This window comes from Numida meleagris, chromosome 3 (genome assembly GCF_002078875.1).
Source record: "Numida meleagris isolate 19003 breed g44 Domestic line chromosome 3, NumMel1.0, whole genome shotgun sequence".
Classification (NCBI taxonomy): Eukaryota; Metazoa; Chordata; class Aves; order Galliformes; family Numididae; genus Numida; species Numida meleagris.
This window is the reverse complement of record NC_034411.1, coordinates 74603908-74620043: the sequence shown is the minus strand read 5'-3', so window position 1 is coordinate 74620043 and position 16136 is coordinate 74603908. Positions and strand designations below refer to the sequence as shown.

At 35.7% G+C, this 16136-nt stretch overlaps 1 long non-coding RNA gene across 1 annotated transcript in view; it reads right to left on the bottom strand.

Annotated features, from left to right (window-relative positions):
* The window catches only part of LOC110397012, a 29568-nt gene continuing 15443 nt past the window's right edge, over positions 2012 to 16136 (bottom strand). The window contains exon 3 of the long non-coding RNA XR_002437462.1: positions 2012 to 3153. This is a non-coding gene — a long non-coding RNA (uncharacterized LOC110397012). The remainder of the gene's footprint in view (positions 3154 to 16136) is intronic.

The following is a 16136-nucleotide window of genomic DNA, read 5'->3' as shown; positions in this document are numbered from 1 at the left end:
GTTTTACAAATGCAGTGCAGACAGAAAGAATAAACATAGCAGGTGACATTATTACATGGGCCAGAAGCAGAGATAATTATTTAATTCACATCCTAGGAAAAAAGCAAAGAAAAAAGAGCTCTGAAAATATCTTTGTAAGACTCTTCTCCATAAGTTCAGAGAGAACCGAGAACACCAGTGCCATATTTTTCTTTCCAGAAAAGTGGAATCTTTCCTCAGCACTGTCACAAAGCAAGAATTCAAAGCCGTCCTTTCATAAAAGAAAAAAAAATCCGGCCTTAAAACACCTACATTTCTCAACATGGGAAGGTATTTTTGGTGGTTTTTTTTTGTTATTCCTTTTTTTTTCTTCTTTTTCTTTAAGAACAAGTGAAGACAATCAAAGTTATCTTCTACAGAAAACTAGAAATCTATTAGTCATTAAAAGTTTTCAGTGGCTGTTAGCCTGCTTATTGTCATGAGCAACAATGTCAGTGAGCATTCCAGCTAGACCATGCATGCAATTATTATGAGGAGATCTTAGAGCTGCCTTCCAGTACCTAAATGGGACCTAAAGAAAAGCTGGGGAGTGGCTTTTTATCAGTGAGTGTAGTGATAGGACAAGGCGTAACAACCTTAAATTAAAAAAGAGTAGGTTTACATTACATATAAGGAAGAAATTATTTACTCAGAGGGCAGTGAAGCACTGGAACAGGCTGCACAGAGAAGCTGTGGATGCTCCATCCCTGGAGGCATTCAAGGGCAGGCTGGATGGGGCTTTGAGTAAACTGGTATAGGCGAATGTGTCCTTGCTCATGGCAGTGGGGTTGGAATTACGTGATTCTACGAAATTATGGTCCAAATATCTACACTGCTGACATAACTTTACAAAATTACTATTTTATACAAAATTCAGCTGTCAGTGTTCATTCAGCATAGCTCTGAGTGTCAAATACTGCCAATAAGATATAGTTGATCTTTTCTACTAATTTATGTACTTGATATCTACATCACCCTACACAATTTCAGTCACCTTTGGACAGCTTGTTACTACTGATGCTCCATACATCTGGCTTTTCAGTATTAACTGTCCTTAAAAAAGGAAAAGAAAGCCCCCATAATCTTTTTTCTTCTCAGCACTGGTATGTTCAACCTCACAAACTTTTGACAGTAGCTGCCACTGTACATCAGTTTTGCTGTCAAGGGAGTAAAAAGCATATTTTAATATGGAATTACGGTCAAAACAGAATTCAGCTGAGATCACACATTCTCAGTGACAACACCATAGATGAATACGTTTACAAATAGATGGATGATGTTCAGTATCAGAAAAAAATAATATAATTTAACAATGTTTTGGTCTTCATTTGAAGTGCCTTTACTATGCATATTATCTGATTTAGGCTTAATTCTATTGATGGTTCCTTTCTTGTATATTTCTGTGGCCTGAGAAGCCATAGCACAGTAACAAAAGTTGGTATTTGCATGGTGTCAGACTGCACCTCATCTAATTCCATGTCACGGGATATGATGGGTGTCTGCATCCTGCAGCATTTGCAGCTTTAAAAACCAAGCTATGCAACTATGTTGTGTACTAGGTGGTACCACAGAGTGTTGACCTTGATATGTAATTTAAGTAACATTCAGTGCTTTAATACTAACTAAAGAAAATATCTAGTAGAGTCACAGAAAATCAAAACGATATATATCTCTTATGTTTTCCAAATCAGAGTTCTATTACCAAGTAGAAAGAGATATAGTGTTCTATGGAAAGTCAATTGGCATAAAGCCTTCTACAAGTTTCTACTATGATATTATTTATGTCTTTCTGTTGGTATGTTAGACATTTTCAGGGTTATAAATGGAATGTCCAAAATATTCAGTAGAGACTTAATTAATTCTGCAACTATTCATATCTATATGCCTTAAGTCACATTAAAGAGAACAACATGTAATATTTTGTAAAAACATTTATTTTAATTATTTTATTTTTTCATTTCTTATATTTCTTTTATTTTATTACTCCAGGGAAATTAGGATAGATCCAAGCTCTGTCTGCGACATCCAAACAAATATTTTTCTCCTCAGTCAGCTGGCTTTAGAAATACCACAACCTATGAGTTACTTTCTTCTACACAATTAAGAATGGAACTCATTTTTTTACCATTAGTATTTTCACTATGAAGGATCACCATCATCAGTAGGTGATAGGTCAAAAAAGCAGTTTTGACTAGGATTATTGAAAGATACTTGAGGACACTGGGACAGATATATTTTCACTGTAATTGTCCACAATGCTTTTTACAATGAGAACGTATTACTTTGTTGCAGTGCCATCACAGGAGAAGGAGATTTTGGCAGAGTGAATTTCTGCTTCTTGGAATACAAAGATCTGATATGGAAGTAATTATCTTTTTGCCAAAAAGCTGGGCTTCAGTGTTTAAAAAGTGATAGTAACTCAAGTTTTGACTTTAGCTATGGGAGAAATTTATTTTTTGTGGAATGCATACCCCATTCATTGGTTACTATACTTCTCTCTGAATCAAAATGAAGATATTTAGAAATCCTCTGCACTCAAAAGCATAATTTAGTCCTCAGTTTCCAAATATCATGATAGGATTTGCATTAGATATCCCTGGGGAAGTTCATAAGTCTAGCAAAGTTCACTCATTCTTTGCTATAAACAGAAAGTCCCAGTGCTGAATTCTGCAAAAAGAGGATTTGAAAAGTGTCATTTCTGTTTGAAAGTTATAGTTGCCTGAACAAGTCATAAGCCAAAAAGTTCAGGAACTCATGAAATGATGTTAAACCTCCTTTTTCACATAGAACCCAACCATTTTATTGGTGGCAGGCAAAAATTTCAAAAGATATTAAGTTATTTAACACTCTAAATCATATTTCAGAGTTTACTATAGCATTTGGTAGCTCAGCCTTTGCTTTAAAGGCAACTTGGAATTTATACATCATCAGGCTTTTGACAGTCTCCCATAACGTCCTCATAGGTAATCTCAGGAAGTGCGGTAGAGATTAGTAGGCAGTGAGGTGGATTGAGAACTGACTAGCAGATCTCAGAGTGCTGTGATCAGTGGCACAGAATCTAGTTGGAGGCCTGTAACTTTTGTTTCCCAGGAGTCACTGCTGGGTCCGGTCTTGTTCAACATCTTCATCAACAACCTGGATGAAGGAGAGATAGAGTGCACCCTTAGCAAGTTTGCTGATGATATAAAGCTAGGAGGAGTTGCTAACACACTGAAAGGTTGTTCTGCTATTCAGCAAGACCTGAACATTAGATTCCTACATGTGGGGAGGAATAATCACATGCATCAGTACAATTTAAAGGCTGACCTGCAGGAAAAGAGCTCTGCGGGAAGGACCTGGGGGTCCTGGTGGACAACAGGTTGGCCATGAGCCAGCAGTGTGTCCTTGTGGCCAAGAAGGCCAAAGGTATCCTGGGGTGCATTAAAAAGAGCGTTGCCACCTCACCTCTACTCTGCCCTGGTGAGGCCACATCTGGAGTCCTATGCTTTTTGGCTCATCAGTTCAAAAAAGACAGATAACTTCTAGAGAGAGTCCAGAGGAGGGCTGCAAAGATGGTGGAGGACCTGAAGCATCTCCCTTATGAAGAACAGCTGAGAGACCTGGAAATGTTCAGTCTGGAGAAGAGTGAGAGTGGATCTTATCAATACATACAAATATTTAATGGATGGGAGCCAAGTGGATGGGGCCAGGCTCTTCTCAATGTTGTCCAGCAATAGAAAAAGGGGAAATGGATATAAACTGGAACACAGGGAGTTCAATATGAACATGAGGAAAAAATTCCTTAATTTGAGGGTGACACTGGAACAGGGTGTCCAGAGAAGTGGTGGACTCTCCTTCTCTGGAGATATTCAGAATCCTCCTGGACATTTTCCTGTGTTCCTCTAGGGAACCTGCTTTAGCAGTGAGTGGACTTGACGATCTCCAGAGATTCTGTCCAAACCCAGTGATTCTGAGATTCAGCAATCCTGTAATCTGTGTTTCTGTCTTTTTGGAAATCACTTTGTGCATCTAATGCAATCTTTAGGCACTCTGGAAATGGTAGTTCTGACTCTTTTTTGAAAATGTCACATTTGCAAGGACACTTCTAAACTATGAGAGTCAGAAGATTTCAGTGCATGCCTGTGGTACGTTTCCCCCACCCTTTACCTCTATGCTATAACAATACCAAGGTGAATGTTTTTCCACAGTTCTTCCATAGAAAGATGACGACTGTACCAAGAGAATGAATCAAAATATTTTTACTTGTAAACAGCATGATGTATGTGTGAAAATAGAAAGGGTCAAGGAAGAGGAATAGAACAGATATTAGGTACATCAGTGCCTTTGATTGACTTGCTAAAACCAAAATGAGTTTGTAAAATGCAGAGGATGAATATAGTCATTCTCATGATTGATTTGCCTGGCTTATACGTAATGATCTAGCTGGAGTTGCAGCTACAGCATTTTTGCCTGTTTTTTTGGTATATGATTACTCTCTAATATTCACCTCACCTGAAATAACTTGCGCTGCGGTATGTGGGAGAATATTACAGTTAATAAACCATCAGTGCTTCTGCAGGGTTCATGACAGCTGCAAAGAAGAGAGTAATTCTTTGAAAACAACTGGTGTGACTCCAGTTCTACAAAGATCTTATCCATTTGCTTCATGCTCTGAATTCTGATTTTCTTTATTGGGCTTAGGTAGACTGTTTACTGCTTGGCTAAAAATGCACATGAATCTTTTCACGATAAAGGCCTGTAGCTTTCTAGCTAGTCCAGAAAGAATGCGGACAACAGGAGGATACACGTGTGCATAAGGCATGTATAGGTCTGGTTGTACACACTTGGTGGTTCTTCATCCTTTTTATCCTTTTTAAAACTGTGGTTTTGATGTATTCTTTTTTTTTTTAAATGAGTAATATGAACTGTAAGGAACCTTACGTTTTTGAAACAGTAATAAATGATCACTAATCAGTGATCACATTTGGGAACACAATAGGATACAGCATACCAATGCTGCAATACTACAGATGCAGTGTCTAATGCTGGTAGATTGCCACTGTGTTCTTTTAGTCAAGTAAAGATATACTTCTTGGTATTATAAGGTCACACTCTACTGTCACATTTTTAGTAGCATTCTGCATTGATCTCAGTGGGTAGTTGTTTTTAAAAATTAATGGCGAGATCTGGCTCCTAATATGGAGTGACATCTGAAAGCAACATACAGATTTTGCTGTTCTCTGCAAAGTGATAAAGAGGAGAGGAGGAGGAAGGAGGAAACAACAGACTACATACTATCTTGATGTATGTGAACGGTACAAAAGTTTAAACAGTATTAATAGCTTGGACCTTAGCCTGCCTAATAAATAGTATTATCTTGGTTTATTTCCATGGATTTCAATGGAGTTGCTTCTGATTTACATATTCTGTAACGCAATTTAAATGTAATACATTTAAGAAATATTTCTACAAATAATGTGTTTGTTTTCACACAGAGGAGTTTCTGTTCAATACATATATTCTTACATGAATACATGCTAATCTTAGAGGTATATAAAACTGAGCCTAGAAATGAAAAAGCTATTTTCTATTTGTTTGAAAAAAAAACCCATCTGTTCTTTACCTATATTGCAGAAAAAGCACTAGACTCCCTGGTGATACTGGGACAAATTTGGCTGCTGTCTACAATAGAAGAGAATGAGAAATGAACATGGGGCAACAGAAAATAGGATTGTTCCTATTATCTCAGACCAGAAATATGCTTTAAATACATTTGGAGTTAAATGAAAAAAATATTTTCTTGAAAAAATTATACAAAACATTTCACTAATATTTTGTTTATGAATGGATTTTGGATGTGGAAATAGAGATTGAACACTCACATTAGCACTTACAACTCCTCCTCTCAGGTTGGAAACTTGTGGTTATTGCATATCCTTTGGGGTAGTGTCTTCAAGCTTACGACAAACCTTAAATTATTTGTTTATTTTCTGTCCAGAGCGTAATTACTGTAAGCTTTGTCTATCATGACTTGGATTCAACTTTTCCATATATTTTTGTCTTGCTCATTCATTTGTTCATCTGGTTTGTATAAGCTTCATTTTTTTCTTCAATAGTCTTTAAAAAAAAGCCTTAAATTCAGACTCTCAGACATATTGTAATCATTTTGATTGTCCTGTTTTGCTTCTCCTCATCCCAACCTCCACATATAAACTTGTATCACATATAGCAAGATTAAATATTCAGTGTGAGAAGAAGCCTGACATCCTTGTTTCTGCTTTTTTCTTTTTTTGTCTTTTAGTCTTACCAAAGGGTTTAATCTGGCTCAAATTACTGTATGAATACAGAATAGGCAGAGGGATGCATGCAACAAAGATTAAAAATAAGTCACTGAGCTCACTGTAACTTCCTCAATGTCAAAAAATGTGCCGTTGTAAATCCACTGGGAATGCCTAAACAATACTTGCATATTCCAGGCCTTATGTCAGCCTGATACCCATCTGTCTATTTGCTGGGCCCTGTCTCTCCTGTCGTTGCTGGTACCACTCCCTCTGTTGTGAGGGAATGGGAGAGAAGGGGCTTTGAAAAACGCAATTTCCATTCCTTTTGTTCTAAGGTGAGGTTCCCTGGACATGGTATCTCCCTGTAATGTACTCTAATTCCATCTGTGTGCTAATCTGTGTGTTGTTTTTGTGCTAATTCTTAAAGAAACATATCGGCCACACAAAATACAAAATAACATTTAGTGTCACTACAATATCTAAATAATTTAGATCAGGGGCCCAACTCCAATTTGCAAGTAAACAGTTTTGATAAATCTTACCAAAAGAGTTGTAGCGTGCGCAGCACAAAATTTGCAACTGAGACAGAAGACGACAGAGAGGCAACTTTAAACTCTTCTGATTCTGCACCACCTGGAGCTGAAGAGATGTCTGCCATAATTTTGCAACGCCTACAGGATTGCACAGTGAGCCAAATCTCTATGCATGCTTTTTGGAGTGTGATGTGACCTTTGTCACCATGTCTGAACTGGGGTTTTCAGGGATTCTTTGCAGAGGGATTGTGAGAGGAGCAAAACTTCACTCACAGAATCAAGGTTGAAACCCGCAGTCAAGTTACTGGGCAAAGCTGCTACTGATGAATACTTTCTCATCATTCTGTAGGCATAGATGGGTATATATCTATCACAGACATAAAAATAGTGAAGTACTTCTGTAAACAGCAAAAATAGCATGCATTTTCTTTGTTGGTTTTTTTTTTTCATCAGCAGTAAAGAAACAATACGGTTGTTTTCTCTGCCACAAGACCCTCTGCAATATTCCCAGCTCAGTTGTCATTATTATTCCTGATGGTTTTTTTAGCATAACTTAGCAGTTATGCTGGCAGAGCAATCAGTCATGGGATGATTTGTTTGGAAATGCAGACTTTGACTGGCTGGCAGACGTGCATGAGATGATTAGCATTTGGCTGCATCTTCCTGCCTGCTCTGTGACATACAGAACATGTAGCATCTTGAGGCCTGGAGGACTGAAGAAAGGATGCAACTCCAAAGAAACATGCTTTGTTGGCTTCCTGCAGGATGTTACTATCCTTGCATTTCTCTTGAATAGACTCAGAAGTTACTAGGAGAGAACAGATAGGCAGACAAGACCTTGCAAAGAGCAGGATTAAATAATCCCACTTTGATGAGGAAACCAGGGTAGGAAATGAACAAAATCTAACACGCTTACTTTAATAGACCATGATGCATTTTAGTCACTTGGAAGAGAACGAACAAACATACTACAGAAACAGAACCTACTGGCTTCCTTTAGCTCTTATGACAAATTCTTGGTCTGTTCTGATTTTATCCAGTGTCTGCAGTAGTCATCTGCTCTCAGGTAGGTATCTGAGTAGGTGCAAATTATAGCCAATCTCCTTTGGAGTTTTCAGAAATAGCTGTTATCATCCAATATGATTCTATTCTTATCTGGGGAGAGCTGATGTTTTATGGCTGCTCAGATTATAGTTCTCTAAACTATTCCAAAGAAAATATCTACTGCTGCATAATGCACAGAATACTCTTTTCAAAGAGTCTTGAAATGATTATGCAGCTGCTCAATATCTTATTACCTAAGAGTATGATGACCTATACAGATATATGACATTCTTCTTCAGCTTTTCTTATGCCCCTAAACAAATACTTGCACGGGTAAACATACAGCCTTTTGCAAGATTATTTATACAAAGTTAAACTTCATCATCCTTGAGGGTCTTCTTTCTGACTGCCTGCTCAGATGTTTGCTTTCTCACTGCCCTCATGCCTCTTGTTTTCTTGAGTTCTCAATAGCTTATTTTCAGCAGAAAATAAGGTAGCAATATTTTCAATATAAATGGTCATTACCAAACTTCCCTGAATTTTATGCCTTGCCAGTGTGTGTGATCTTATTTTATCTATATTGTTTGTACACTAAAAACACCTGTGCCTTAGCTAATGTGTTTATACCTTCTGGGAGGGTACAGAAATTTTGAATTCAGGCAAAAGCACTTGGGGAATTTAGGTTTCTCAATTTGTAGGCAACACGCCTCTAACCATATTCTACATCTACCAGAAAAAAATCTTTACAGAAAACAAAACAAAACAAAACACTTCAGGAATCTGAATAATAAATGATCAGTGATGCCTCAGTATGCAGTCCAGATCATCCACCATAGCTCAAAATAGAAGAAGAAAGTAATATTTACTCTTGAACTTGGAGCATGCCTTTTTTTCTTATCAGGTAGCCCCTTAATTTTATGTACACTGTCTTGATTGCCTAACTGCATTTAAGGTAGAAGGAGCCTAGACCCTGAATATACGCATCCTGCATTGCCCAGTGGGGGCTGGTTACTTACTCTGGAGGTACTATGGCATCTACACCATTTGAGCAAGCCTGCACTTGATTTGCGAGACCAATGAACATGCGTAATTTCTTGGTACTTTTTAAAATTATTTCCTTAAATATCTGATATCATAATTTATCATAGCTTCTCAGAGAAGTTAGGCAATGGCAAACATGCCATTTTTCCAATACATTGGAGACACCTTCCCACCACATCATCAGGAAGCAATCAACAGGATGTTTATTTTCTTTTTAATAGTGATTCTTGCTCCCGAACTGGACAGTCTACTTTTCTGAGAAGTAAACATTTTCCTCATGTTACAAACTAAGGAGAGATTTCTGAGTTTGTTGCTATATACCATCTTGCTTACACGTTCCGCCATATAAAAAGTAGCAAATAACCACATGTAGGAACTGAAGAAAACCATCTTTAGTGTGAAGACTGAATATGCCACACAGCTAAAGAATGGCTGCCTGTATCTTGCTGTATCACTAACACCTACTTTATTCTGTAGCTGATCTTCAGGCTACTGCAGAACTAAAATGTTCGTGTAGCATGTCTTTACTCCCTTAGTAAATTTTTACACTTGCTCTGCTTCTATTTCCCTATATTATTTGCATTTGGGGAATTCTGCAATACTGCTTATCCGAAAAAATATATCTCAATATGGTGTTTAAAATGTGGTTCTCAACCAAGAGTTTTGAAATTAAACCCAAAGGAGTAGAGTGAACAGAAATAGATTTCTGGTTTTGCACTGATTAAATACTGCTGTTTTATAATTCCCATTTTACTCTGCTAAGATGTCATAATTTACATTTCTGTGTGCCTCTTTTTTTTTCTTTTCCTTTCAGAATGAAGAAACAACATTCCTTTTCCTTGTGGGTGTTCAGGGACTATCTAATAACAAAATTTTGTGCATTTCAACAGAAAATTACTCATCTCTTACACCATGAAAACACTTTATATCTTTGACTTTACAGTATCTAATATGATAAAGATAAAAGAAAAAGATCATTCAAAAGCTGTACTATTTGTTAATTTTGGTATATCTTATACCATAATTCATGTCATTATATGTTAGAATTGTTGCTTAAAATACTCAGAATCTTTTCAAAGTGGTATATAATTGCTATGTGCCTTAGATGTCAAATTCTTAGTGTATTCATAATCTCTTAATGCGGAGTGGTAGCTTACAAACAGTTCAGCTCACCTTAATATAGACTCATTGCAGCACTAGTTGGATTCACAGAGTTAAGAACACTGTAAAATTCCTTGCAGAAGAACTCTGGATAGTGTGAGATTTGCTCTTTAACTAGTATATTTGAAAGTATTAAAAGAACACATTTTATGTGTTTTACAGGATGCAAGCATAGACATTTTAACTTTAGTGTTTTGCTTTTGAAGTACACTAGGGCTTCCTCCTTTCTATGTTTACATATATGTTGGGGTTGTATTAAGAAACAAACCTTAATGTAAAGTACACTCTTAGTGAATTCACAGCTAAGCAAAGTAGAGCTGATTGATATTCTAATTTATGCAAGAGAGCACGCAGAGTTACCTTTCTTTTACTTGCTAATGTCAGAATTTTCATAAAAATTCAGCATTTTGAGAGCTGTAGCGGAAACAACAACAACAACAAAAAACCCCAAAAAAACAGCACCACAAATCCTTTTACTGCTATTACTGAGCTACTATTTGTAAGAAAAATAAAATGCTGACATTAATGTTTCTCCAAGCACACATTTAATATGCTGTTTTTTTCACAATGTATTGAAATAAAGCTGACAAAGGTTTGCCTAAATAAAAAAGTTTCCTTAAATTAAGACATTTCAAATTTCAGATTTTAGATACCCTCTGCCACACAAGAAATATACATACAAAAAGAAAGGTATGTTTCTAAATGTATATTTAAATTAAAGTCACACATATTTTTAATTTGAAGTATTTTTTAAAATCATTGTGATTTAGCATCTCGATACACAAATAATTCTTGCTGTACAGAAATATATTATTATTTTACCTTTCTTTGCAAATAATAAAATGCTATTTCTAATTTAAATTTATCGTGTCTTCAGCTGGAATTTTCCGTTTATTTTTACCATACGTTAGGACAATACCTAATCTTCCAGGAGGGGAAATGATCACATTATTTGCAAAGTTATCTAAAATGTACATAGCTTGCAAACCACATTTTGCTAAAATATTTCTTTTCATGAGGAATTGCACACATCTCAATTTCTACTTGTGCTTCTAATATTCTCCCAATAAATAAGTTATTTCTGTGTTTAATTATACTGTAAAAGAAAATGTTTCAACAATGTTAAATTTACTTCTAGTTTAACAAGCAGATATATGTAAAATAACAGAATCATGTAAATCTGTAATATAGGAATCTTTCTTATGTCTGTACTGTTTGAGACACTTAAGAGAGACAGGAACTAGTAATTTTTGAAGATAAAAAATAAAAAAAGCATTATATTTAAAATTAATTCATTGTTTGAGATGACTGAAATGAAACAATATCAGGGTGAAGTGTCTCACTGTAGATACTGTTTCCTTAGAGCTATTGGCTATTGTTCTTTTTATTATGTGGAATTCTGTGGACAGTTGAAAGAGACAGCTAATGTAAAAATGCTTTCCTTCTGCTGAAGACAGTGAAATACCTTTATGTTAATGTGTCCAGAATGTGAGGTTATCCACAACTGGTTTACAGTTTTGCAGCTCTACTGATGCCATGGAAAATGTTTGTCAGTGGGATCCTGGTGAGCACAAGACCCGGGGATGGAGAGGTGAAGAAGCAGAAGGGCACGTGATATTTAAAATGTAGTACTCAAATCTTTCAGCTATTCAGTGAACCTCATTGAATTATTGACGGCGTGGTACTGTTTATAGTGCTACACTGCAAGAGAAATTATACACTGAATTTTACGCTCTGAGTCAGCATGAGGCAGGACATAGATGCATACGTTTCAACTGATGTTTACGAACAGGAGGCAAACTATTGAGCCTCCATACCTCTCAAAATACTGAGTACAAATCATCATCCCAGGAAGACAGGGTCAAATATAGAGAGTTTAGACTCACAGTTGGCCTCATTAACACCTGCTGCAACTACTGAAATCTTTGTAAAGATTTTAAGAGGTATCAAATCAAGCTATTGACATCCATCTCATCCTTAGGCAGAAAAGTAAGCTGACAGCAGTGAAACATATGTCTTCCCAACAAATTCATGATTTTGTTAAAAATTCTTTCCTTGATCCCAGGTTTCTGTTGTCCTCTGACCAGAAAAGGCAAGTAATAGTATTTTGTATTCTTTTTCCCGATAGAGAGGATAGTATTCCTGATTTAAGAATTTTAAGGAACTCATTTGTGTAATTAAATGCACCATAGTATACTGTAACATTTAGAATCAGTTTTCAAAACTCTTTTGCGCTGACTTAGACTGTTCTTTATTGATGAGAGTTCTACCACCAGTAAGAACAGAAGAAATCCCTTCCTAAAATCATTTGAAAAGCAATTCTGTAGTTATTTTTCTAAATAAGATGAAAAATAAATGGGAGCAGAATCTTGTTACTGTAAGAGCTTTCTGTCATGACAATGTAAAAGACTTTTAAACAAGTGCAAATATAATTTCCAAGTTATTTATATCCCTCTCTTCCCATTTCCACCTTTAGATTGTGCTGTAAAATGGAATTTTAAGATAAAAGAAACTCTGACTCAAGCAATATCAATATTTTTAGGTCAATAAATTCTGAAATTACTACACTGTAATATCAAGTACAGAAGATTCCAAAAGTTTATGTTTAGTACTCTCAGGCTATGCATGAAAGTCACAAAACCAGAGCAGTTTGGGTATTTTGTTGTTGAGCAAGGCCAAGAAACATGCACCTTGATGAGGATTTCTGCCAGTAGTAATTTCCAGGTGAGCAGACAGATTCCTGTTGTCTGATTTGACCTTGCAGTCAAAGGATGGGAGCTGCCTGGTCAAGTTCTTCACTGGCATAATGGCAGCTATAGAAAACAACAAAATTTTACTGTACTAAACCACCTAAACCTGACTAGGTGTTCCATACCAGTGGTGTATATTACCAAGAATTCATAAAGAACTTGAACTTAACCCCAGTGCTTTACTGAACAAAATCTACTGGTAAATCAGCTCAGGTGCTGTGAATGTAAAGAAAGCAGTCTGTAGGCAGGTGTTGGAGTCTTCCCAACCAAAGAGTCTCCTGGAAGGCTGGCCAGCTTAACACCACATTGCCACCGCAAATACCTACAGTCCATAAATGAAGTTGTATTATCATGATAAAGCCTTAGTGAATGATCGACCAGTCTGCATGTATCATCCTTTTCAGTTAGGCTGAAGAGATGATGCATAGCCTGGGTCCCTAGATGTACTGAGTCTCGTTTTTTTTTTTTTCTTTATGACTACTCAGAGCATCAGGAACACAACAGGGATCTGATTATTTTCCCCAGGAAAAATCAAGGGATTAGAGGAATTTAGACAGAGATTGAATCTGCATGGAAAATTGTCCCTGCTGGGCTCTACTAGAAGGTGATGCTGAGCAAAATTTCTTGCTAATCTTATGGCAAAATTAGAGGAGACTCCAGAGAGAAAAAAAATAATAAACAAAATAATAAAAATCATTTTAATTATTAAATTTCTCTGTTATAAATTATATGCCATTCATCACTGCCAGAAAGAGGTATAAAAAAAAGTAAAAAATCCATATGCTCCATGTATGTTAATTTAATTTTGCATAACAAATTAGTGCAAAGCAGAATGTTTAAAAATATGAATAATCAACAAATTACTATCCATTTTCCACAGGCAGTATCTCAATTTTAATACAGACAGCTATTACAGTTAATCTAGGTTTTACATTGACTGAAACAGAATAAAATCTCAAATGAATATTATAGACGTATTACCAGTTATGAGCCACTAATGATACTAAATGATGAATTGCTATATTTTTAATAGAACAATCATTATCTCTCTCAAAATATTTTGTATACCCACTATCATTCTTCCAATTAGTTAATAACAAAATGACACAGTTTGAAAAGATATAGGAAATGGTGAGTCAGATGTGACAGTTAATTCTCTATGCCTGAAAATAAATGTTTCCTTGATGTTAGTTATGGTCATTTTCCACTGTTTTCCCGAAGCACTGAAGTGACAGTGTTTCTTTAACACAGAAATATTTTCACTAAGTAAATGCAGGCTATGGAAGAACAATGAAACATTTTTTCATAAAAATTTGAGAGCCATATTGATCTAGATATAAATCTTCATCTATCTCTATTGCCATTAGTGAATCCTCTCCTGAGTTAAAATCCATTATTTACATTCCTCCAAAGTGGGAAAAGTAATTTCAATAAACATCTGTTTAATTACTTCCTTGAATGTCTTATTCTTCATAAAGAAATGACAGGGAATATACTAGTTCATCATAAAGTAAATTATTTTATAATTAGCATTATCTTGCTTAAAACTTAGCAGGATTGCAAAGACTGTTCATGGAATGAAAGGAGAAAAGAAAGGTACTACATTTTTGAAGTACAAAAATGACAGATGAAACTGAAGTATCTTCTAATACCTATATTCATCGGATTCTATTCATAGAATATACTACCGTGGTGTAATATTTTAGAATTTGAGTAATACTTAGAATGCATATAGACCTCAGCAAGTATTACCACTGATTTTTCTTCTTTTTTATCTTTTTTTTTCTCATTATGTCTTTTACACTAGAGAGATGCATGAACTTTTTACTTCGCATTAACCAAAATTCTGAGGTTCCTGGTGTTGCTGAGAAAGCAGTTTGAACCCATTGAAGTACTGTCCCTAAGCTTTTTTCCAGTATCCACAGTACAGTCTAACACATCATTCTCAGGATGCAGAGCACCAGTCAAATATTTTGATACCTGCACAGTCCAATATTTGAATACAGAATCAAACAAAAGAGAGAGCCTTCATCTCTCCAATTCCCCAGACTGTCTTATGCAATAGTTTCTGGCTCTTAAAACCACAAGTCCTGTTCATATTTATCTCTTGGCTTCCCTACTGTCTTCAGTGTTCACGGAGAACCATTCAGCTCTAAACTCCATTCTCTAAAAGTTCCTATGAAAAATACTTCTATCTAATTCAAACTAACTCTTGTTCAAACCTGCTTCTATACTAGTTCCCACTGATTTAGCTGTCTCACTCTCCTGTGACACTTATTTATAATTAACATACAAGGTGATTTCTCTGCCAATTTAGTTTTAATATTTCACAACTACCAGACAAAATGCAGATAACAAGACCTTCCCCCACAATATAAACTTTCAAAAATGCCAGAGTTGCAATCAATATGTTCAGTGTTTACCTTTATTGTCCTGTGTCCTTAGATGATCATCACACATAAATTGCCATGTATTTGGAAAAGATCTTTTGATTAATATAAGAATCTTTGCAGATGACTCTGAGAATAATTCACTGTGCTGATTTTGTTTGGTACCATGGGATGAATTGCAAAAAGTTTAGGAAACTTTAGAACTGAGGAACCATACATGCAGCCCATTATGCAGCCTATATAATCTTTCATCTCTGGGTCTGAAATACGGTGCTAATCTTAAAAACAATTCCAATAGAAATCCTGGAAAGCATGTATCTGTAAGCATTACATTTACACTAAACAAATTAGTGAAAAGTGCACCAAAATATACTATTGTTGATTCCTGATCAAAGATAGTCTATTAGAAATAAACAACCACAGGAAGATCTGTGAATAACTTTGAATATTTGGAATATCTATTATCTCCATATTACTAAATACATGAGCAACAACAAGTATAGAACAACTTCTAATAGAAAAACTGTTAGCAGCTGGGAAGATATTACCGTTACATATAATTGTCCTACTCTTATCCATCTCTAGATGGCTTAGTGATTTGTGGATTCTTCTGCAAGTTCTGATTTCATAGACGCTTTTTTTTTTTGTTAGAATTCTTCAGTAAAAGTTTTGTCCAATTTTCAGAAGAGTTGAGATGGAAGACTGGACCTTGTGAGTTCAGTCACCTTGGGCAGAAGGATACGATATTGGCATCCATTTTCCAAACAGGAGTTGGTTTTCCCATAGTGGCTATGATTGTCATATATTACTTTTTTTTTTTTATCCTAGCTTTTTATCCATTTTCTTTGTATTACTACCCCCTCTCTTTCTCTCTCTTAATGAATATGTTTGAGGCAAAGCTTTGATTTTTCTGAATCCTTCTTCATCCTCCTATGAGTT